The 25165-nt window shown below is 33.2% G+C and overlaps 2 long non-coding RNA genes and 1 pseudogene across 2 annotated transcripts; 2 read left to right on the top strand and 1 right to left on the bottom strand.

Moving 5' to 3' along the window:
* Window positions 1-5487: 5487 nt before the first annotated feature.
* LOC128286511 (uncharacterized) lies at window positions 5488-6231 on the bottom strand. Its single transcript, XR_008277093.1, has 2 exons — window positions 6156-6231; window positions 5488-5685 (listed from the first exon to the last, which is right to left on the bottom strand). It is a non-coding gene; the product is annotated as an uncharacterized LOC128286511 (long non-coding RNA).
* A 3696-nt stretch (window positions 6232-9927) lies between these two features.
* Window positions 9928-24812, top strand: LOC108465204 (CMP-sialic acid transporter 3-like; annotated as a pseudogene).
* On the top strand, window positions 13061-16012 carry LOC108465206 (uncharacterized). The gene is made up of 5 exons (XR_001868408.2): window positions 13061-13195; window positions 13308-13427; window positions 13715-13794; window positions 14453-14706; window positions 15687-16012. It is a non-coding gene; the product is annotated as an uncharacterized LOC108465206 (long non-coding RNA).
* Window positions 24813-25165: the final 353 nt, after the last annotated feature.

A 25165-nucleotide genomic window follows, 5' to 3' on the forward strand; every position in this document is an offset into this window, starting at 1 on the left:
CTTGGGACTTAACCCGGATTTGGTAACTCGCACAATTGCCTTGAAATTAACCCGATTTGGTAACTCGCACAAATGCCTTGAAATTAACCGGATTTAGTCACTTAGCACAAAAGCCTTGGGCTTAGCCCGGTATCATTCAAATGCTCATGCACATATATCAATAATCACGACACATCCATATTTCACTTTCGTTACTAAGGCTCAAACACAAAACATTTATCAAACCTTTCCAATTTCGGCTCAATAGCCACACACAAAAGCATGATTTCAATTGACTTTACAACGTAGTCCCTACGCACATTCGGCTATCCGCCATAATATGACAAATCATTTCAATATAATTCAAGTAGGGTCATTACTCAAGACTTACCTCGGATGTGGTCGAGCGATTTAACGACTATTCGATCACTTTTTCCTTCCCTTATCCAAATGTGGTCCTCTAAGCTCTTGAGCTAATTCACACAAATTTAACTTATTAAAGTCTCATTATGCTAGCTTATGGCGAATATGACAAGGAGTTTAAAAGGTCATATGGCCACCCTTTAGCTCAAATACACAATGGTCATGCACATTTTTAATCACATCAAGCAATTCAATACAATTCATTCGAACATCAAAGAGAAGCTCAAGGTACTTAGCCCATATATTCATTAGACATTAGAGTCACATGGGTACGAAATCACGAATCGAATTCAACATACTAGTTAATATTTCCCTTTAGCCAAATTTTCTAAGTCAAGCTAAAGCCATCAATAGGCTACCTATAGCGGAGCATACACATCAACTTACGTACTCATTCATGTGGCCGAACATACATGTCTATGTTGAGGCCGATTACGACACTTGATGCATTCTACAAGTATGGTCACTTGTATCGACTAAACACCATTTTGTTTCAAGTTCAAAACTAGGCTAATACACACATATACACTAGTAAATCAAACACTAACATTTGTACCTCACCTTACTACCATTTCTCATTCAAATAACATGAACAACGACCATAGTTTTCTTTTACTTCCTACCATGGCCAAATGCCATACAACACCATACCATTTCAATTTTGGTCATGGTTGAACAAGGAACATAATGCCTCACTCAAAAATGCTAAAAAGAAGATTTAAGAGTCATCAATCCACCATTCCATGCATCATTACAAGCTTTACTTTTAGCATGCAAATGACATCCACAAATCCACCTTAGCCGAACATTATCTCCATGACATAGTGAAGATTTGAACCATGGGCTAGTTAGAACTCAAGCTAACTACTAAAACATGCTTGAATCTCATGGCACAACATCAAACTTACCTTAATAGTGACCTAGGATAGCCGAATGCTTCACTCCTTTCTTACCTTCACGGCAATGGGGAGGGGGGAGAAGCCATCACACACATTTTTTTTTTCCATACTCCTTATTTTATTTATTCCAACATAAACCACTTACAAAACATGTTTCATGACATGTTTTGCCTATCCCCTTTGTCATGGCGGCCACTAGTTCTTAAATGGGAAATTTGACATGCAAACCCCTCATTTTGCATGCATGATCAACTAGTCATCACACATTTCCCCATCATACTTTCAAAGTTTACTACTAGGTCCTTTCTAGTGAAATTCACATTTATAACTCTAAATCAAAACATCAAAAATGTCACACATGAGTTAACACACATTATAGGCATCAAAATAAATTTTAAATTATTTTTATGCCTCGGTTTTGTGGTCCCGAAACCACATTCCGACTAGGGTCGTTTTAAGGCTGTCACATTAGGAGCATCAAATTCACTAAATTATATAATAAACCATCCAAAAACACATCAATAATGGGATTAAAATATGTTACTTTTATGGCTTATCATGTGTTAGGCCATGTGGACTCATACGGGCTAGTCACCTTGGCCATATAGAACCACACAGGGGTGTGGGTTAGATATCTTCGAGGTCATAAGCGTCGTCTAATGCAAACGTAGGGCTTCATGTTGTGTACCTATGATCAAAACTAGACCGTATGAGTTGTTATCTAATGATCTGAGATTGAGTTGTTGATTATATAAATATATACTGATTGTGGTGATTGTCGATGATATTGATCTGTACTACCTAACTATGAATTGAATCTGAATGACTGGGTGTACGTTCCTGACATTTGTAATATGCATTTGCATTGGATCGAAATTATGTAAAAGAGGAAGTGATATGTTCTAATTCAGTGGCTAAGCCAAATTTATATGTAAATATGGCGTTTTATAGTTATTTGATCTGACAACTGGTCTACAATTACATAAAACATGTCGGATCGACACTATATGGTGTGTAGGGCTGGATGGGTATTAAACTCGCTTAACAGTGTGTTGGGATGGTCAGAGATGGTGTGTAGCGAATGGGGATAGGAGTAACTGCATATTTTCCTGATTTGTTCTGTATTTGAACTAGAATTTTCTGCCATTTAATTGCTGTGTTAAAACTATATTGGATAAGAAATTGGCCAAAATTAAGTCATTTCCTTCACCCACTTCAAGCATGTACCTAAACACAATTTTCACATACGAACAAGGTATAAAAACATATCAAAACATGCATAAATTGACCAATTCAAATGACCAAGTCTCATTCAACCAATATGTCGTATAGGCACCTCAATCACAATCAAACTAACATACCTAAACTTGTGCATAATTGGTCATATTTCATACAAACACATCTAGCTCATATCTATATCAAATATACCGTACCTGAGCACATTATAACTAATTCATCACATACAAAATTGAATATTGAAAACATGCATCAACTTAACCATACTATCAAACATCAACAAGATGCCATAAGTACTAAAAGTGTACCAACCATAATAACTCATATACATGTCAAACTTATCAACTAACATAAACCAAAAGTCCACATATACATGCCATTATAACCTTGATCAAAACATCAAAATCTACCAATATAATCTTTGGATAGTGTGATAAGTCTCTAACGAGCTTCCAAACTGATCGAGCTTCCAATAAACTATAAAACATAGGAAAGAAAACTACGTATGCATATAATGCTTAGTAAGTTCATAAAACCTAAACATAACTTACCATTTCATTGTATAACATTAAAATTAAGCATGACATAATCCAACAACAGGCTTGGCACAAGCCTAAGTATAAACAACAATACAAGTTAGTGCTATAACACATAACTCAATTGAACTATCACATGGTAAGATAGATTTTCATAAACATAGTGCCATTGAATTCATGCTTTCCATAAACATAGATATGCATACATTGATGTAACACCCCTCGCCCGCATCCGATGCCAAGACGGGGTTCGAGGTGCTACCTGACTTTTACTAACACTTCCATACTAAACAGGGCCATGAAATCTCAAATAATTAAAAACTTTTATTTTCACATACAATCTGTCCCATATACGAGCTTACGAGGCCCAAAACATACATCCGGAGTGGTTCGGGACCTAACCGAGAACTCATGAAAAACTTAGAAAATCTCTTGCATCAAGGCTTCATATGCCCGTGTGGGTATAAAGCACACGCCCATGTGCTAGGGACACGCCCGTGTCCCAAACCCGTGTCCAAAAACCTGGACAAATACAAGGCTATTTTCCAAGCCATTTTGTCACACTCACAATAGATACATGCATACTTATACAATAACATACAACATGGCAAAATTAGGTACTTAAACATTCCTAACATGTCATGATTATGGCAATTTCACATGCAATAGATATCATAGATTTTACTCACATCTTTACCACATTCATACTATAATCATTATAAACTCATCACATAATACCATAGCACATGCATGCATAATTAAAATAGATTTACAACCCCATAATCCAAATAGGCCAACACATATAGTTAAAGCCATATCACATACTCTAATATTTAAACTCCTATACATGCCATAGGCTCAAAGTACTTGAAATCACTACACCAATAGCGTTAGCTTGATAGTGTGATAATATCTCTGACGGCCTCCAACCCGAGCTAACCTGGCAACCCTAGGAAACATGGGAAAGAAGGGGGGGTAAGCTTTCGCTTAGTAAGTTCATATGAAAACAATAAGTAACTCATTAACTTGTTTTATCAATGTTTACAACATATTCTCAAGTTCACTACAAGCTGTCTTTTTGAGCAATAGTCACTAAATTATTTATATCTGGAGCTACGAAACTCCGAATTAAGTTCTGTTAATTTTCCATGAAACTAGACTTATTTTCCTTTCTTCCATAAAATTTCTAAAATTTTTGGTTAAGCCAAATAGTACAGTTTATTCCTCAAAGTTACCCCTGATTCACTGTTTGATAGTTCCGACCCTTCTGTACTAAAGTTCAATTATCTCATAGTACAAGACTCGAATAATGTTCTCGTCTATTTCTCTTGAAACTAGACTCATATTTCTACTTACTAATTTTTTTTTCTAGAATTTTTGGATTGGCCAATTAGTACAGTTTATTAGTTAAAGTCTCCCCTGTTTTAGGGTATGACCACTCTAACCCCTGTGCACTACGAACAGAATTTCTCCCTGTACAGAATTCCAACGACCATGCCGTTTATTTCCCCAGAAAATAGACTCAATAAGGAATCCATGCATGTAAGGTATGACTCTTAATAATTTTTGTACAATTTTTGGTGAATTTCTAAAGTTAGAATAGGGGAGCTCGAATTTATGCAGACCCTGTTTCACAAGAATTCATATATCACACAATATTGAATTCTTTTTCTTCCTCTGTTTCTTTCATGTGAAAATAGAATCATCAAGCTTTAATCCCATATTTTATTCTGCCTCTAACTCATTTTCCACTGTTTTTAGTGTATTTTCAAAGTTACACTACTGCAGTAACTCAAATCTGTCAAGGCTAAATTACTCATTCATGATCATTGCTCACAAAATTAATACAACATCATTTGTATAATCATCACCGAGACATTCATATCACATTTTCATTTACCATCTTACCATTTTGTTGTTATGTCGAGTTTTCAACCCGAGGGTTAAGTACATACCTGTTCAAAGTATCCATTTCACAACATTTATCAATACGTCCCTTTCATCTCGAGTATTCCTCCATTTGAGTAGAATTTTACCCATTGAACACATCGGAATATAATTCGGATACATGGAAAGTTTGCACATAAGTGCCACATATGTAGCCAAGCTACCATGTAACCCGCACATAAGTGAACTCAGACTCAACTCAACGAGCTCGGGCGTTCGCATCCATAAGTGAACTCGGACTCAACTCAACGAGTTTGAACATTCGCATCCATAAGTGAACTCGGACTCAACTCAACGAACTCGGATGCCCAAATATTCCAGTGACATGTCACTTGTATCCTAATCTATTCCTAAGGTTCAACGGGACCTTTTTCCCAATCATATGTCTCAACCATCTTCTACGGAATGCCGATACCAATACTCGGTAATATTTCACATTTTCCAAGAATATCATATAATTTGACATATTATCAAACAATTATCACAAGTATAATATCTCATAATAATTATCATATCATTTAAATAACATCAAAACATTTAAAATAATAACTATGTTACCAACATTTACATATGAACTTACCTCGATACCACAAAGGTAAAAAAAGACGTAATTATCCCTTAATCGATTTCTTTCCGTTCTAGGTCCAAATCTCGATTTTCATCATCTAAAATATCACATTCAACTTATTAAAACAATGTCTTGATCAAATTAGTCCATTGACACACTTGAGCAATTTTACAATTTTGCCCTATATTTTGCCAAAATTACCAAATTACTCCTAGGCTCGTAAAATAATTTTTATCACATTTCTTTACTCCTTGAGTCTAGATGAACCATTTTCATAACTATAGCAACTCATAATTTCAACTATTTCACACATTTACAATTCATTTTACAACTTAGCAATCTAGCCCTTTTTAAGGTGTTTTCATGCAATTTCTTTCACAAAAGTTGTTTATTAGACAACTAGGACTCATAATCTTCCACAAAAACACAGAAAACAACACATTTACTCTCATGGAAAAACCCTATACTCTTCATCATTTTGCAAAATAGACCCCTCATATGAAAGCTCATGCTTTAGGGGTTCCAAAAATGTAAAAATCATCAAGAAAGACATTAAAAATCACTTACTAGCAAGGGATGTAAGTGGCTGATATTTCAGAGCTTCAAAACCCCTTTCTTTTCTGCCATTTTCGGTGGAGAAGAGAAAAATGATAGCTTTTTCTTTTTAATTTGTTAATAATAAAACTAGTCAAAATTGGTGACCAACTTCACCTAATTTTGACTTTTCAACAAATTTTTTTGTCTCCCATGGCCGGCCATCACAATTTCAATGGCCTAATTTCACTTTATTGACCCCCAATTTAAGATACAAGGTAATTTAACACCTTTAGGTATTAAAACACAACTTTTACCTTTTACGCGATTTAGTCCTTTTTCGAAATTGGACTAGAAATTGCCAAAATTAACTTGCCAAAATTTACATGCACTTATAAAATTATATTATAACACATGAAATAATACTAAAATAATTTTCTCTGGCCTCGGAATAGTGGTCCCGAAACCATTGTTCCGACTAGGCCCAAAATCGGGCTGTTACAATTGATCATTATCATTTCATACCTTTCCATAAATTCATAACGTAGCCGATCGGAACACTTACCATTCCTTCCTTTTACATGCTCGTTGAACCATTTAGAATAGTACAGAAAGTATGCTAAACATATGGTCGAGACCATTTCTTTTCCTTTTCCTTTACATCGTTGCTCACTCAAGCCATAAAATGGGTTTGCTCACATAAGCTGACGATCGGAATGTAAGCTACACGATGCCTCTCACACAAGCTGACGAGCATCCACAACAAATGCAAGACCTTAGCCATCAGTTGGACATTCAAGATCAGCACCCAAAATATGGTAACCTAATGACATGTCATTTGTATCCTATATATTCCTAAGGTTCAAACGGGGCTCAAAAATTGTCGAAATGTCATTGGATTCTCACCATTTCATTACATGATATATAGTACAATTCATAAATACCAAAATAACATTACAACGTTATTTAAACATACGAACTTACCTCGATAATAAAGATGTTGAAACAAGGTTAACCAATTCAAGGCTTTCGCTTTTCCTCGATCTAGATCCGTATAAGGTTTATCTTGATCTAAATAAGCAAATTCAATCCATTTAATATTCATACTATTCAATTTAGTCCAAAATTCATACTTTTAAAATTTACACTTTAGCCCCTAATATTTTAACTTTTTTACAATTTAGTCCTTAAGCTCGTAAATTGATGTTTATTCAAATTCATCCACATTTCATGTTAGCCAAATTTACTAGGGATCTATTCAGCCTCATAAAAATCAACATTTCACAATTTATCATGATATTTTACTACTTTTACAAATAAATCCCTAAATGATAATTTCATAAAAAATCTCTTTACAAAACTTGTTTATTTAACAATAAGGACTCATATTCTTTCATTAACCTTCAAGAATCATGCAATAACATTCATGTAAAAACCCTAAACCTTTAACAATTTTGCAAATTAGTCCCTAGGCTCGCTAGATTAAGCTACAATGACTTCAAAAACATAGAAATCATTAAAAACGGGGTTGTAAAACATACCATGCAAGCACCACAACCTAGCCGAACCCTAGCAAGCTTCCATGGAGTTTTCTTCTTTTAAAATTTCGGTGGAGGAAGATGACACAAAAGATGATATTTTTTGTTTTCTTCATTTTACTTAACATATTTATTAATTTACATATTTAACCTTGTTAATTAACCTTCAATTCACTTATTTTTTTTTCCATGAATGTCCACTAATAATAATGTTCTAATTACCATATAAATCCCTTTACAATTTAATTTCATAGCTAATAGCTATCTTTAACTAATAGAACTCTACTTTTGCACCTTTTACGATTTAGTCCTTTTTACTAAATTAAGCATACAAACATTAAAATTTCTTAACCAAATATTTATACGACTCTACCAATATACCATAGACATTAAAATAATAATAAAATAAAAATTTTCTCATCGAATTTGTGGTCTCAAAACTACTGTTCTGATTTAACTGAAAACGAGCTGTTACATTTCTCAACAATGACAACTTGCTAAAAACTTAACAATTGAACAAATTGATACATGGGCTAGCTAAATCAAACTTCCGTGATCATAAATCTATAAAAATTACATGAAATTAACTTAATTACCTTATGAATTTTAGTTGGCTGAATGTTAAAGTTTGAACCAAGTTTTTCCTTTCTTTTCTTCTTTTAATTTTGGATGGTGACGCAAGTGGAGAAGATGACAATCTTCCACCCAATTTAGCTTATATACTTAGATTAATATTAAATTTGTTTAATTAACCATTCTTAATTAATTATAATATTATTATACATATTTTAATCTTAAGCTAAACTTAGTGGAATTAACCGTCATCATCCACTAATTTATAATGGATAATGGTTTAATAACCATTTTAGTCATTTGGATAATTTCTACTTAGGACCTTAATCCTTTTCTAAATTACAACTCTATAGCGATTGAATTTTTACAATTTAATTCCTAAATTTTAATTAACCAATTTCTTAATCGAATTTTATTATATTTTCATATTAACTCTATAAATATTTCTATTTTATATTTACGGACTCAATTTATGAAAATGGGGTTTCAAAATCATATGTTTCGACACCACTAAAATTTGAATCGTTACAGATCTAACATGCTCAAAACTCTTACTTCCAATTTCCATAAAAATCAAACACAGTTTCATCAGTGGAAACTTGATAAACATTCAAAAATTAAAAAATCCAAGGTATGGGTAAGTTTAATTAAACTTGGATGATCATGAAAATATAAAAATTGAAAAAAAAACATGTTTGCCTTAGAAATTTTAGAACCAAATTATAAAAAGGAAGAAAAAGGATTTTTCTTCTTTTCTTTAGTTATGGATGGCACTAAAAGAGAAAAAAGGATGATGTTTTGTTTTAAAGAGAAAGAAGGATGATGTTTTGTTTTTCTTCCCACTCACTTCCATGTATATATATACACTATGATTAGTGATTTAATTAAAGCTTAATTAAAAGTTTTAACCTTTAAAACATGTTTAAATAATATTTCTTAATAAAACTAGGTTGATGTTACCATTATAATAAAAATGGTTTAATAACCATTTAGGCCCTTTGCATAAATTTTAATTGGGTCCCTATGCATTTTTAAAATAAATTTTTATAACGATTTTAATTCTTGTGCTATAATTAATGATTTTATGGATTTAATTACTTAATCATTTTTAATATATTTTCATACTAACTTTACAAATTCCTCTATTTATATTTTCACTGACTCTATTTACAAAATTCAGTTCCAAAAGAAGACTTACTTTAAGAGCAATAATGACCTATGAGGTAGCCATCCTATTTGTGTAATAGAAATAAATGAAATCGTCAAATATCAAGAGACTTGAGTATTAAAGTAGTGCTAAAAGAAATATGGAATGAAATGTAATATGAAAATTATTACACAATTAAAACTAGATCAAAATAGTCTCATCATTAAGTAGATTAAATTAATCTTTATATTATTAAAAATTTAAATAAATTCAAATTATAATAAAGTTAATATTTACAGTATAAAAATATTTTCAAAATTAATTTTTCAATTATAGTTTAATTCAAAATTAAATATTTTATTTACAAAGCCATTAAAAAGTAAAACTATTAGTTCTGATAAAAAGTAAATATTAATTTTTATTCTAACTTAATATTATTTATTTTTAATTACAAAAGGATTAAATTGATTTATTTCATACTGAATGGACTAATTTAATACATTTACCTTTTTTTTTCCGAAGCAAAAACAACTGTTAAATCCTCTATGTAAAGTCAAAATAAATTATTCAAATGAAAACGAAGGAAAGAGCAGCCAGCAAGCGACGTCACATCTCACCGTCCAAGTTCCAACTCTTTCTTTCCGTACATCCTCAGTTTCTCCTTTAATTATTATTATTATTTTTTGTTTTTAATTTTCAGATTTCTTTTTGTCTTATCAAAATCTGATCGAGGGCTTCGATCTCTCTCAAGATCTGCTGCCAGTCTCGCCTTTCTCTTCCCGTAATTATACTCAGGTAACTTTTCTCTTTTGTGTTTCAAATTCTAAAACTGCCGCTAGAAATAACCTTTCTAGGCATTCTTTTATTCTATTTGAAAAAAGAATATTGATTTTATGCAGTTGATCTATTATTATTTTAGTTGGGAAGGTGCAGGCGCAGGCGGGGATGATAGAATGCAGTGTTTGTCATTCAAAAATAGCATCGCCCACTAGTAAAACCATTTCGAGGGCTTATGACAGGCACCGCAGCCATGTCTCCTCCAAACTCGTTTCCTCAATGTTCTTTTGGTCGGTGGGGACTGTGTTTTGGTCGGTTTTCAGGTCAGTTCATTTCTTGTAATCATCAAACCTAGACCGGCAATGTTGATCTGTGATTTCCTTGCATTCTAAATATATGTGTGTGTGTGTGTGTTATTGCAGCCTATGTTGGTTTATATGTCAAAGGTGGATGGGGGTTTCAAGTTTAGTCCCATTAGCGTTAACTTTCTCACTGAGGTGGCCAAAGTTATTTTCGCAATTACTATGCTCTTGTTCCAGGTACTTCTAGCATTTTATTAACCTTCAACTTTCGAATAGGAGGTGTTTTTTCACCCATATAGGTAAAATGGGGTTTAAGAACTCCACAAACAGGTTCATATGCCTGTCAAGTGTTCATTTAGCTATAAATAAATAAGTCAACATTGAAGGATTGAGTCAGCATATATAGTTTGTTAGACATATCACATTCAGCATGCAGATAAACCCTCTTGTGAAATTTTGAACTCTTTTACTAAGGATTGCTGCCATTTATTCTTTGTTTTTTCTGCTTTAATTATCATAAAGTTTGTGAGGCTTAGACCATTATCTCCTATTGAATCCCTATTCTTCACTAAATCAAGTTTGGTGTCTAGTGCATGACTCTTTTGTCCTTTTGGAGTTGTATTCTCAATTGACTTTTGGTTTTAACTGTTGAATTTAAGGTTGATTTAGATTTGTTTTCTATACTAGGTTAGATAAGTCAAAGTAAACAGGAGGGGTCTGAAAGAGGGACGGGATTACAAAATTCGTCAACTATTTCTGTAAGCTCACAAATTCTCCTTGTATAAGACAATAGAAATTATATTTAGTGGGGACACTCCTGACATGCAGGAACAAATAGATTATGTTCGTTTCTAACCATTATCAGATGATTTAGAGGTGTCAAGGACAGAGAGATCTGCTGCATTAGTTGTGGAAATTAGAGGGATTGCTAAGATAAAAATTGTTTGTGCTGATTGACGTACAGTGTTAGAAAAAGTTACTAAGCAGAGCCTGTATAAGATCAGTGTGCTTGCTATTAGCATTCAGTAGGAATAGGAACAGTTGCATTTCAAAGATTAGTGGAAGTCCAAGTCCATCAATTATATCTTATGAAATGTTCAGATTCTTTTTATTAAATCGTTTGTTAGATGTAACTGTTGTTCTTATTTAACTCTTTCTCTCTTTAAAGGCTCAACATAAGAAATTTGGTGAGAAATCTCTTCTTTCAATTTCTTCATTAGTGCAGGTAAGAAATTTACTTCCACAACTCTATGATTCTGATTCCAATTGTATCATTAGTTTTTGTATCACTAATTTCACTATTGATTCTCAGTAATATTAATAATCTTGATGGTTTTATGTTGTATCTCATTAAGCTTCTGATATAGAAGGAAACTACTCCAAGCTTGAGTTAAATATGTGTTGCAACAAGTGATTAGAACTTGTAGGCTACGCTGAAGACCAACGAGTGGGTTTATTAGTGGTTTAATGTTAATCTTTTAAGTTTCTTCTGATGAAATGGGATCACTTTGTATTGAGTGTTAAATTGTGTGACTGATTAAGAAACTGACTTAACCATACATGCTTTCCGGTAATACCAACATGGTTATTCATTGTGATCCTAGTTGATGCTTTTTAGATATTTTGGGTAAAAAATGTAGAGAAGTTAGAAGAATTCCAGTTGCCATGCTGAAAGTAGAGATGCAGCAGGTTGGTGAAATGTTTTTAATTTCACATAGATTTGGCTTCTTTATACGTTTTCTTGATCTTTTGCAGTAAATTTGGTGGGACACAGCACTATGCAGTGTTCAATTTTGATGAGACTAATGTTAGATGAGCCATCAATTTTGTTTTATCTTTCCATAGTGAAGTTATGTTCCTAGCCTTCTTTTATTTTTGAGTGGCTGTATTTTTTATGCTTCACTTGTGCGTCTACTGGTGTGTGTATCTGTGTTATAGCTGAACCATAAAAAAGTTGTTCCTTTAATTTTCTTAATAGTTTATATAATTTGAACTCTATTCATATTATGGGTTTTCTGGCAAAAATGCTTCCAATTATGCATCCTTTTGGTTGAAAAAAATGTGTTTGGGTTGCATTCTATAAACTAACAGCATGTTTGGTTGGCATGAATAACTAAACGGCTCCTGGTTGATTCAGTGATAAACAGTCATTCGTTAGTTTGGTTCACTGAATCCTTCATTCAACGAAATCCCATTCATGCCCTATTCCATCTTCTCCCGTAATAGCCATTCCCCACCAGAACCAAAGAATAGCAATGCAGAGCCTCCACCGAATAAAGAAAAAAAATAACCTCCCATTTTTGCCCTTCACCCACTCTCCCTCAGCAAACACCTCAAGCCACGACACCCCATCCCTGTCTCCTCGTTTCCGTTCAATTATTCGCATCCCACGATAGAGTTTTTGATTTTGAATGAGTTACAGAGTTTTTTTAGCAAGAAAAGAAAAAAAACAGAGATAGGGAAGATGAGGAAATCGTTCAAGGATTCTCTCAAGGCTCTTGAAGCTAACATTCATTTCACCAATACCCTGTAATTTCTTCTTTCTTTTTCTCTTCCATGATTTTTTTGTAGATGAACATCATGATTTTTTTTCTTTTGTAGATAGCAAGGATTTCAATTTCAGGTTGGGATTGTATCTACAAAGACTACAATATTTTCTATTCGCTAATTACTCTATCAGTGCATCAGTGATTTCCCTTTGGATTTTTCTCTTGATTTGGGGTTTCTTTTGTTTTGGTAAGTTTAGATTTTCATTTTATCTTTTTTTTTTGTTTGTTTTTTTTGGGTTTGTGCGTTTATGGCAATTTGTTAGAGCTTTGCTGCTAATAAATTTCCTTTTTCCTTGCAGGTGTTCTTATTTCAAAAGGCTGCCCTCTACAACTGTAATGTTGCTGGAACGCCTGCAGTTGTCACTCGTGGATTGTACCCTGTTGAAACCATTTCTACTGTTGGCAAAATTTGTGCAAAGGTAAATTCTGTCTCATAAATGTGCATAGTTGAACCTTTTGACATATGCAGCTCCAAATTGGATACCTATGGCCTTGATGCCCTTTGAGTGACTATGATATCATCCTTTTGCTTCACCTGTGGAATTTGTTTTTGAATTTTATAATATTATGATTCACATACTCTATATTTTTTTCCCTAGAGATTGCGTATATACATATATATATATTAGTATCAGATATTTTTGTCTCACCTGTGGAATTTGTATTTGAACCTTACAATACCAGAACTTACATTTAACAATGACAGGACTATCTGGCAGCACCCTCAACAGCTGACCAGTCTTACATTGTTATTTTAGAGCATACAATTGCAGAGAGAGAACGCAGGTAATTTATTTGCATAGTGTTCTTATATACCATAATGTATTTTAGAGAGAGATGGGTTTATGAACTTGTTTGGGTGCTAAATAGATTGGAGTTACAGTTTTTAAGTGATTGTGAGGTAATGCCTATTTCTGATAAATGATAGTGTGATGTTAAATTTGATGCACCAGTTGTTGATGTTTTGAAAGCTTAGGATGCTTCATCCATACGAGACAGTGTATTGACACCATATTCATGCAATGGAATGGTCTTGTGTGACTTATTTAGAAACACCCATAATTTGTGTTTTGATGTCTAAAAATTTCATAGAGACGACAGCAGAAGTATATTAAATTATTAAACACTTGAATAGAATATGATATTGCAAAGAAAAAAAATAATGCATGGTTTTTATAAATAATAATTATTGTCAGGTGTATAATTATTTTACAGTTACTTACCGATTTGCCTATTGTTGCATGTCACCCTTTACTGAAAGGTAATTGATTTTCCAATTTGCATATGCTTATTAAGTGTTCAAATAGTTCATATTGGCTTTATTACTTCTTCCCTTATAGGTATTCTAAGTCTCTGGTATGTTCTAGCTATTAATAATGTTCTTCCATGTGTTCCATTGCCTCTAAAACAAATTTAACATTAATGTTCTATATTCAACAAACAGTGACCACTCTGCGTATGTGCAAGACATGAGTGCACATAATTTCTTAGAGGTAGGAGCAGCTGCTTTACTTGTTGGAGATATGGAAGCAAAAATGAATGGCCAGCCCTGGAAATATTTTGGCACTGCATGCCTCATCTTGATCAACTCTTACAGCCTTCACCAGTCACAACAATTGCCAATTCTGCTTCTGCTCGCTTCCATTTAAGAGCAATTACAGCATTGAAACGCAGTAGAGGAGGACCTCATCAAATTTGGTATGTTCTTCACTTACTCTCAGATTATTGCTTTGATGACTTTATGTTTAATATCACTTACCATTATATTATTTGCACGGTTCCTAAGGATCTATTGTGCTGTAATAGACTTATATGGTTATGCTGTCAGACTGATCTTTGCAATTTGATGGATGGGAAAGGTCATAGACTGTTAGCTTTTAAGGCAATAATTTCAAGCTTCTTTCCCAGTTAAATGTTGGGAGTCTTGTGGCTTGAGGTTCTGTTTTCTACAAACCTTTTTCCGTACCTAATTGTATTATGACCCCTTTTATGGAGTTTGCAAATTTGATTAACTTGGAGGGTCTGGGACATTAAAACAGTAGATGAACTCTGCATGTTTTGGTTTGTTGGTGCCATATTACATACAACCAATCTGATGTTTACTGTATTCAGGATTCAAAAGAATTTAACCAATTGTGTTAGAAAGATATGTGTGTAACTTTTGTTTCATTCTAAATTTCTTTGTTGCTTTCATTTGGTTATGAATTACGTGTTTTGACTAGTTGGTGTTATACCGTGTATGACAAATCTGATGTTAGCCGTAATCTGGATTTAAGTGAATTTAGCCAATCCCGTTAGAAAGATATATATTTCAGTTTAAGAGAAAATTAACATGATTATCTGGATACTCTGAAAATTAAGCTTCTTTAAATGGTAGTATAAATAGCAAGGTAGAGTTGTTTGAGTTTAAGAGAAGATTAACTATGCATAGTTTTAAACCTGAATTTTGAATAAAGTTGTATGGTTACAGTTTGGGTTATTGGGTATAATTTGTGTAGGGCTGATTCTCCTGCAAGCACATTCAGCATTGAAGGAATTGTTCCATTTTCATCTTTTGTTTTCTTAGATTTCCTTTTTATCTTGAAATATCTACATAAAGCTTGATGGTCTACTGGTACTGCTAATAGTGCTTGATAATTTTCCTCAAATAAAATAACTCCCTATTGTTGTAATTTCAGTACGCTACATGGATGACTATAGTTGTTCCGACCAGTATGACAGCATATCTTTATCTCTACTCTAATGGAGAAGTATCATTGGCTGCCACCCAACCAGTGTAATAGATGTAATTTTACCGTATATTAATTTTTGAGATCAATATGTAATTTTATCATATCTTAATTTATAGTTCCATCTTTTTTGAAGGTACTAAACATATTTTTTTAATATTTTAGGGGCTAAAGTGCAATTTTACCATAGATCAATTTGTAATTTTATTCTTTCTAAAGGGACGGAATTGAAAATTTTTTATTTCAAAGGCTATAAGTTTTGATTTTTTATTTCACATATGAACATAACTAATGTTACTAAAATTTAGTAATTTTATGTAAAATTTGAAGGTTTTATTTCACCAAAAGATTGTTATAAATAATTAATTTATTAAAGAGTATACTTTATAATTAATTGTTGTTATCATGTTATTATAAAGGATAAAATAAAATATAAAAATATGTTTTTTATTAAAATTGACTATTAAAATAAAATGTTATCTAGTTGGCATTTAAAATTTAGTTAAACCGCCACGTAGGATTACCATTAGGAGATAATAATAATATAAATGATTAAAACGTAACATTTCAAATATAAGTGACTAAAATATAACTGAGGCAAACAAAAGTGACTATTTTTGTAGTTTACCCATAAATAAAACATTGCAATATATGTAAAAACAATTTAAAATATAAATTTATTAATATATATATATATATATATATAATAAACTCAAATAAATAATAAAAAGATGATAAATTCTTAAATGTATATTTGTTTAATTTAAAACAACTTTTATAAAATATTTTCAAGAAATCTACTAATTAACGGAAAATATTTTATATAGATTCATCAAACATCATAAAAGTAAATCATTTCTAAAAAGTAAATCATTTTCAAAAAATTATTTTCCGGAAAATATTTTATTGGCAAACAAACGCAACCTAAAGATGTATTGCAATTTAAAAATAATAAAGTAGATTATATATTTTTATAGTATTATATATTTTTATTTTTAATTCATATAATAATAATTATATAATGAATGTTATTAAATTATATTTTTATTAAATTATATTTAATAATTATTATGATAAAATATGGTTAAACTATTTATTATTTTTATTAAATTATTTTCAATAATAATCTTATTAAAATTTAATAAAATAACAATAATCATCTATCTTAACAAAAATTCGCTAAGGGTATTCTGGTCATTTTAGTTTTTTTTCTTATGCTATTACAACATCATTCCATTCAACCAAACATAAGAATACTATTACAGTTTTATTCCATTCCATTCAACCAAACAGTTGAATTACTTATTACAGCCCTATTCCATTACAGTTCTATTCCATTACAGCTCTATTCCATCACAGTGAACCAAACATACTGTAAATATCTGTACTACTATTATCGTGGTATCACTTTGGTCTAGCAAAACCATCATTATGTGACATGAAGTCCTTTTGAAACTTTTAGTTCATTATTCTCCTTATCTAGACCGAATTGTTTTCTCAGAATCCACTTCTCTGAAATGATACGAACCATGGGAATTCATCGACAACATCTTTTTGACCTCAAGATGTCGTTCTCTTTGTTCTTAAAATTTTACGGGCTGCTCGAAATAATGTGCTTCTTGCAGTTCCAGCTCTGCTTTATGCTATTAATAATTACCTAAAGTTTGTCATGCAGGTGGTGTTTTCTTACTTATCTTTTCTGCTTCTTCTATGTCACCATAATAACAAAATTCTGTATAATTTTGAGAAATAGAATTTAACTATGCACTGTGTTTCTGTTAAACTATTTATCCACAACTAAAATAACTTATTAATATTCTTTGGCTTGTTTTTCTTAAAGTAGTAGTTTTCTAATAATTATGCTGTTATTCCTTTGCGGCTTTATTTCAATCCTGCAACTGTGAAGATGCTTAGCAACCTGTAGGTAGAATAATACATATTGTTTAAAGATTACTTAAATAGCATAGTTTCTAACCAATCTCCTTTTCGCTCTAACAAAATGTATTTTGGGATAGTTTATGATCATTTCCTTTTGCTCGCTCATCACATGGTAATTACCACCACAATCAATGAGTGATGGATCCTAAATAATATTTTTTTATGACTCATTTTATCTAGAAGTGAAAACTAACTTTATACTGCTGTCCTCCATGGAAAAAAAATAAGTACTATGCACATGATCTTACTGTTTCTTTTGGTTTTTCTGTGAGAATTCTTAGTGAATCTATTTCAGTGCCATCCAACATATGCAGGTTTTGGTAATTGCTGTCTTGTTAAAGATGATCATGAAACAGCGGTTTTCTATCATTCAGGTTTGTTTGAACAGAATGATTTTTTTCATTGCACTGCATCTCAGCCAATTATCCAAAAACTGAAAGCAAATATGTGGGTCTTTGGAATAATTAATTGGTTTTAGTTTATCCATGTTGCACATGTGGTGCTCATACATGTTTGTAATAGTGGGAGGCTCTTGCTTTGTTGCTTATTGGAATTAGCATAAACCAGTTGCAGTCTTTACCAGAGGGTACTACTTCATTTGGTCTAATGGTTGCAACTGGCGCATACTTGTGTACACTAATTTTCGTAAGTTATTAAAACAATTGCTTCACTTAATCGATATGGTGACAGTTTGAACTGTTTCTATTACGAAGGATTATATCTTGCAATGATGTTATTCATACAGTAGGACTTTTGAGATGCATATTTTTTTTGCCCTTTGTTCATAAATATAGAAATTAGAAATTGCTTATTTACATATTATAGTTTAGCTTAACACAGCTTAAACAGTTATTTTGCAATGAACTAGTGGGGCGTGTGAAAGTTGCAACATGTAATATACTAATAATGTGTTTGGGAGAGGACTTTTTGGTTATCTATCAAAGTTAAAATAGTAACGAAATTAAGGATGAGTAAGGTAAATTTTATGATTTGTTAAGTTAAAACTATATTAAATGGTTGATTTAGACTTTTGGTCTTTTGAAAAAATTAATGTTAGATGTGAATTAGAAAAGATAAAAAACTAACTTTAGTTATAATATAAACAGGGCTTTCACACTATTTGTTAACCATTGCACTTTCTTAGCTGTTACTTTGACCAAATTTGTAAATTAATCAAAACTCTCCATTATTACAACTACTTGACTATCTCTTAGAAATTATACAATAATTATTCCAGCTATTTAGGTTTGAGCTTGAGTAAATTGACTAATAAATTCTCATAATTTACTATGCAGTCTTTCAAAATCATCTATCTAAATATATATCTAGTTAAGATCTTGATGCTAGAGTTGATCAAATCAAGTTACTAGCATAGTTGAATACTATGTTGGTTTCATAAAGATCCCTACTCCTTAGTAATTTTAATATGTCAATAGAAAAAAAAAAACGAATAGAAATAGAATCAATTGATAGTTCATATTTGACAAACTTACTTTTTTGGGTTGGGATTTTAGAGTCAATTGATAGTTTAGGATAATAGGATTTCAGGACCAAAAATGATGTTTTACAGACATAAGTTCAAAAATGGCTGGTAATAAATAAATATAGGAAGTGCTATAGCACGGCAAAAACAACTAGTGAAGAAAACCTACATATGGCCCAAAAGACTATGAAAACACAAACTGCGAAGAATAATGATGAAGGGTGAACTGTTGAGCATTGGCCTGCAATGCAACATGTGACTAGTAGCAGAAACAGTAGCTGCTCACCAGGCAGACATGCAATGGAGCAAAATCGAGTGCAGCAGATAGTTTAGTTCATTTTGTTCCTATGTAACCTTAGCTAGTTACTTTGTAATGTGCTCACAAAGTTAGTAGGATTAGTTTTTGATTTGTACTTGATGTAATAGCTGAAATGTCAGCTTACTTTTACTTGTAATTTAAAGATTGTCTTTGCTTTGTATTGGTGGGAGCAGTTACAATTGTTAGGTAGCTGTCAAATTGGTATGTAACTCATATATTTTTGAATTTTAATCAATGAAAAAGTTGTTGTCATCCAGTTATCATCTTGTTCAAACTGTTTCTTTTGATTTTGCTTCGGTTCTCTTTTGCTTTTGTTTTGTTTTAGCTTTGTATTGCTACAATTGTTCTAACAAATGGTAATCAGAGCCTAAGTCTTTGAGGGCCTCTGTTTGTTGGTTGTTTCATTTAAGAAAACAAAGGCACGAGAAGCAAGAGTTTGAGGCTGTTAAGTTTGTTTCAAGTTTGTTTCATCAGAATGAGTTTCACACCACCTCTACCTCCAGTATTTGCTGGTGAGAACTACCACATTTGGGTAGTCAAGATGGAGGCATACCTTCAAGCACAAGATTTGTGGAGTGTATTTGAAAATGATGTCGAACCACCTCCATTGAGGGCTAATCCCACGATTGCTTAAATGAGGCAGCATGCTGAGGAGAGTACAAAGAAGCACAAAGCCTTGGCTTGCTTACAGAATGGAGTGTTTGATGTAATCTTCACTCGAATCATGGCTTGCAACACACCCAAGGAAGCATGGGAGAGGCGGAAGGAGGAGTTCATGAGTTCTGACAAAACAAGGCAGCAACAGTTGATCAACTTGAGGAGAGATTTTAAAACTTGAAGATGAAAGAGTCTGAGACTATAAAGCAATACTTAGACAGGATTATGGCCACTGTCAACAGCATAAGGCTCCTTAGAGAAGACTTCAGTGAAAACAGAGTTGTTGAGAAGGTTATCACCACCCTTTCAGATAAGTTTGAGTCAAAGATTTCATCACTTAAGGACTCGAGAGATTTGTCAGCCATTTCACTATCTGAGCTGATAAACTCCTCGTATGCTCATGAGCAGAGAAAGGCCAATAGGCAGGAAGAGCACTTTGAAGGAGCCTTCCAAGCAAAGGCCAAAGAAGACTCAAGTTCAAGCCAGAAAGGAAAGAAACCTTGGCTCGATAAAAGGGAGAAACCAAATAGGGATGCAGACAAGAAAAGGTTTCCACCATGTATCCACTGCAAGAAGACCACACATTTGGAGAAATACTGTTGGTATAGGCCAGATATCTAGTGTAGAAGCTGCAAGTAGCTTGGCCATGTTGAGAAAGTGTGCAAGAACAAAGGGAAAGCTCAATGTCAGCAACATATGCAAGCTCAAGCTGCTGAACACTCTCAAGCTGAGGAGGAGCATATTTTCACAGCCTCCTGCTTTGCATCCTCAAGCAAAGTTAGGTGTGATTGGCTAGTGGATAGTGGCTGCACACACTATATAGCAGCTGATGAAAAGCTGTTCAGGGACCTCGATAGGACCTTTGTTTCTAAGATCAGAATTGGAAATGAAAGCATGATTGAAGCCAAAGGCAGAGGCAATATTGTGATCAACATTGGTTCAAGTAACAAAGTTATTTCAGATGTGCTCTTTGTACTTGATATTGATCAGAATTTATTAAGTGTTGGTCAATTAGTTGAAAAAGAGTATTCACTAATTTTTGAGAATGGTGCTTGTGTTGTTAAGGACACATATGGTCATGAGTTGATCTCAGTAACAATGATTGACAAGTGTTTCATGCTTAACATGAATCAACTTGAAAAGAAGGCTTACACTAGCATTGTTGATAATGCTGGCCTTTGGCATAGGAGATTAGGCCATGTCAATTATAGATCACCTGATCTGTTACATAAAATGAATATGGTGGATGATATGTCAAGAGTTGAAGTAAAAGACACAGTGTGTGAAATTTGCCAACTTGGTAAAGAAGCCAGATTGCCTTTTCCAGTAAACCAGGCATGGAGAGCTCGAGAAAGACTTGAGCTTGTGCACTCTAATGTTTGTGGACCAATAAAGTCACCTTCTTTGAATGACCGCAAGTACTTTGTGCTGTTCATAGATAATCTGACTAGATTTTGCTGGGTTTACTTCTTGAAACAGAAGTCTGAGATGTTTGATGCCTTTAGCAGATTTAAAGCACTAGTAGAGAACCAGTCAGGTTGCAAGATCAAAGCCTTGAGAATTGACAATGATAGTGAGTATTTATCTGAAATATTTCAGAAATTGTGTGAAGAATTTGGTATTCATCATCAACTCACAAATGTCTATACTCAAAAAAATGGAGTATGTGAAAGAAATAATAGAACAGTGTTGAACATGGCCAGATGTTTGCTGTTCCAAAGCAAGCTACCAAGCAATTTTTGGGCTGAAGCAGTCAATACTTCAGTATATCTTCTCAACAAGCTACCAACTCATGTTGTTAAGGATAAATCCCCCTTTGAAGTCTGGCATGGACTCAAGCCATCTGTTCACACCTCAAAGTGTTTGGCTGTGTCTGCTATGCTCACATCCCTGCTGAGAAAAGAAACAAGCTTGAACAAAGGGCTATTCCAGGAATCTTTGTTGGCTACAGCAGTACTAAAAAGGGTTACAGGGTATTTGATCCTTCAACAAAGAGAATTTTAGTGAGTAGGGATGTCAAGTTTGATGAAGAGAAGATTTGGAATTGGAGTGAAGCAGATGCAAGGCTGATTGATGAATATCAACTTGACAGAAACCTGGAACCAGTTAAAGATGAGCCAAGTAATGAAGACTTTGATGATGCTCCTGTGAGAGGCACCAGAACTATTGCTGACATCTACCAAAGATGTGATGTTGCAATAGTGGAACCTTCAGATTTTGAAGAAGCTGCAAGGGACAAACATTGGAAGAAGGCCATGGAAGCTGAATTAAAAATGATCCATAAGAATGAGACATGGGAATTAGTGGATAGACCAGATCACAAGAAGGTAATTGGTGTCAAGTGGGTTTTTAGAACCAAATATAATGCTGATGGCTCTCTAAACAAGCACAAGGCAAGGCTTGTGGTGAAGGGCTACAGTCAGCAATATGAAAATGATTTTATGGAGACTTTTGCACCAGTAGTAAGACTTGATACAATCAAGCTGCTGTTTGCCTTAGCTGCACAGAAACATTGGAAAGTTCACCAGTTAGATGTTAAGTCAACATTTCTTAATGGCTTTCTCAAGGAGGAGATTTTTATCGAGCAACCAGAAGGTTTTAAGGTCCTAGGACAAAAGGAAAAGGTTTATAGGCTGAAGAAGGCCTTGTATGGCCTGAAACAGGCGCCAATAACCTAGTATGACAGGATAGATACTTAACTGTCTAGGCTCGGATTTGAAAAGAGTGTTAGTGAAGCCACACTCTATGTGAAGATATCAGAAGGTGAAACTTTATTGATTGTGTCACTCTATGTAGATGATATACTTGTGACTGGAAACAAAGATGAATTGATCAATGAATTCAAAGAGCAAATGCTGGAAATATTTGAGATGACAGACTTGGGAGTCATGACATACTTCCTTGGCATGGAAGTAAACCAATCTGATCAAGGCATTTTTATCAGCCAACAAGCCTTTGCATTGAAGATTGTCAATAGATTCTGATGGCTAATTATAAATCAGTCAGCACACCAGTGGCACAAGGGGAGAAAATGTCCAGGAATGAAAGTGAAGAAAGGGTTGATGAAAAAGAATATCGAAGTCTAATAGGTTGCTTGCTTTACTTAACGGCAACTAGGCCTAATATTATGTTTGGTGCTATTTTCTTGTCAAGGTTTATGCACTGCTGTAATGTGACTCACTTCAAAGCAGCTAAAAGAATCCTTATATATGTCAAAGGAACATTGAACTTAAGGAAGAGAATGAGCTTAAGCTAACTGAATACTCAGATGGTGACTGGGCTGGCTTTTTTGATGACATGAAGAGCACCTCTGGCTATTTCTTTACCCTTGGCTCAGGAGTTTTCTATTGGAGCTCAAAGAAGCAACAAACTATTTGTCAATCCACAGCTGAAGCAGAGTACATTGCAGCCACTGCAGCAGTGAATCAAGCCATTTGGCTTAGAAAATTGCTAAGTGATCTAAATGAAGAACAACTTGAACCTACTGAAATCAAAGTTGATAATCAATCAGCAGTAGCAATAGCCAAGAATCCAGTTTTTCATGGCAAGACCAAGCATTTTAAGATTAAGTTTCACTTTTTTCGAGAGGCTGAGCAATCAGGAGAAATCAGCCTTGTTCATTGCAGCTCACAAGACCAATTGGCTGACATTTTGACTAAGCCACTTGGTGCAGCAAGGCTTGAGGTCTTAAGAAGTAAGATTGGTGTATGTTGCATACAGCCCAAGGAGAAGTGTTGAGTATTGGCCTGCAATACAACATGTGACTAGTAGCAGAAACAACAGTTGCTCACCAGGCAGACATGCAATGGAGCAGAACCGAGTGCAGTTGATAGTTCAGTTCATTTTGTTCCTATGTAACCTTAGCTAGTTACTTTATAATGTGCTCACAAAATTAGTAGGATTAGTTTTTGATTTGTACTTGATGTAATAGCTGAAATGTCATCTTACTTTTACTTGTAATTCAAAGATTGTCTTTGCTTTGTATTAGTGGGAGCAGTTACAATTATTATGTAACTGTCAAATTGGTATATAACTCATATATTTTTGAATTTTAATCAATGAAAAAGTTGTTGTCATCCACTTATCATCTTGTTCAAACTCTTTCTTTTGATTTTACTTTGGTTCTCTTTTGCTTTTGTTTTGTTTTAGCTTTGTATTGCTGCCATTGTTCCAACATGAACTATTGTGCTAATTGTGCCCCTCTCACAAAGACACTACTATATTGTTAACAATCTTTAGTTATATGTATAACATTAATGCATCTATTATGCTAGAGATTGTGACTCAATGAAACTTAACTCTATGACATTAATACAAGTTACTGTTCCATCCCTAGCATCTGTCTTTAATGAATATGCTTTAAAGAGCCAGTTTGAGACAAGCATTTACCATTAGGTGGGTTTATAATGATATTATTGTGTTCTGGACTTTAGAATTGATTCTTACTGAGGGAAAGAAAAATAAAAACTCTCCAAGTGGTCAACAAGGAATTTTTTGACCATTAGTCTGAATACTCCATTAATTTGTGGTTGCTTTTTGTATTCCATAGAACTTGTTTCTTTATGGATGTGGTGCCATTTTTAATTTCCTAGCCATTCTTGGAACTGCAATTTTTAAAGGTAGGAAGTCTAAGCTTGGAATTTCTTATTGTCGCTTGGAGGCACGATCTTTGCGATAAGCTCTGAATATTTGAAAAAAATTATGATAATTATCAACTGAGCTTCATTGATCACATTTTGAAAGTTTTCAAGAGAGAATTTAATAAAACTATTCTGTCTTTTATTAACTAAACAGCTGAATTTAAATAGAGAAAAGAGTCATAATCTAATTGAGAAAATAATTTCCTTATTCTAATAAACTACTAAAAGATTAGGAAAATAATTCCCTTTTTCTAATAAACTACTAAAAGATTAAAAAAATATTATAGAATATCTCAAATATTTTTCTAAGATTTATCTACTTAAATAAGATTTATCTACCTAAATAACTTTAAAATATATCTCAAAATATATGGGTTTCACATATTTCAAC

This window comes from Gossypium arboreum, chromosome 13 (assembly GCF_025698485.1).
Source record: "Gossypium arboreum isolate Shixiya-1 chromosome 13, ASM2569848v2, whole genome shotgun sequence".
Lineage (NCBI taxonomy): Eukaryota > Viridiplantae > Streptophyta > Magnoliopsida > Malvales > Malvaceae > Gossypium > Gossypium arboreum.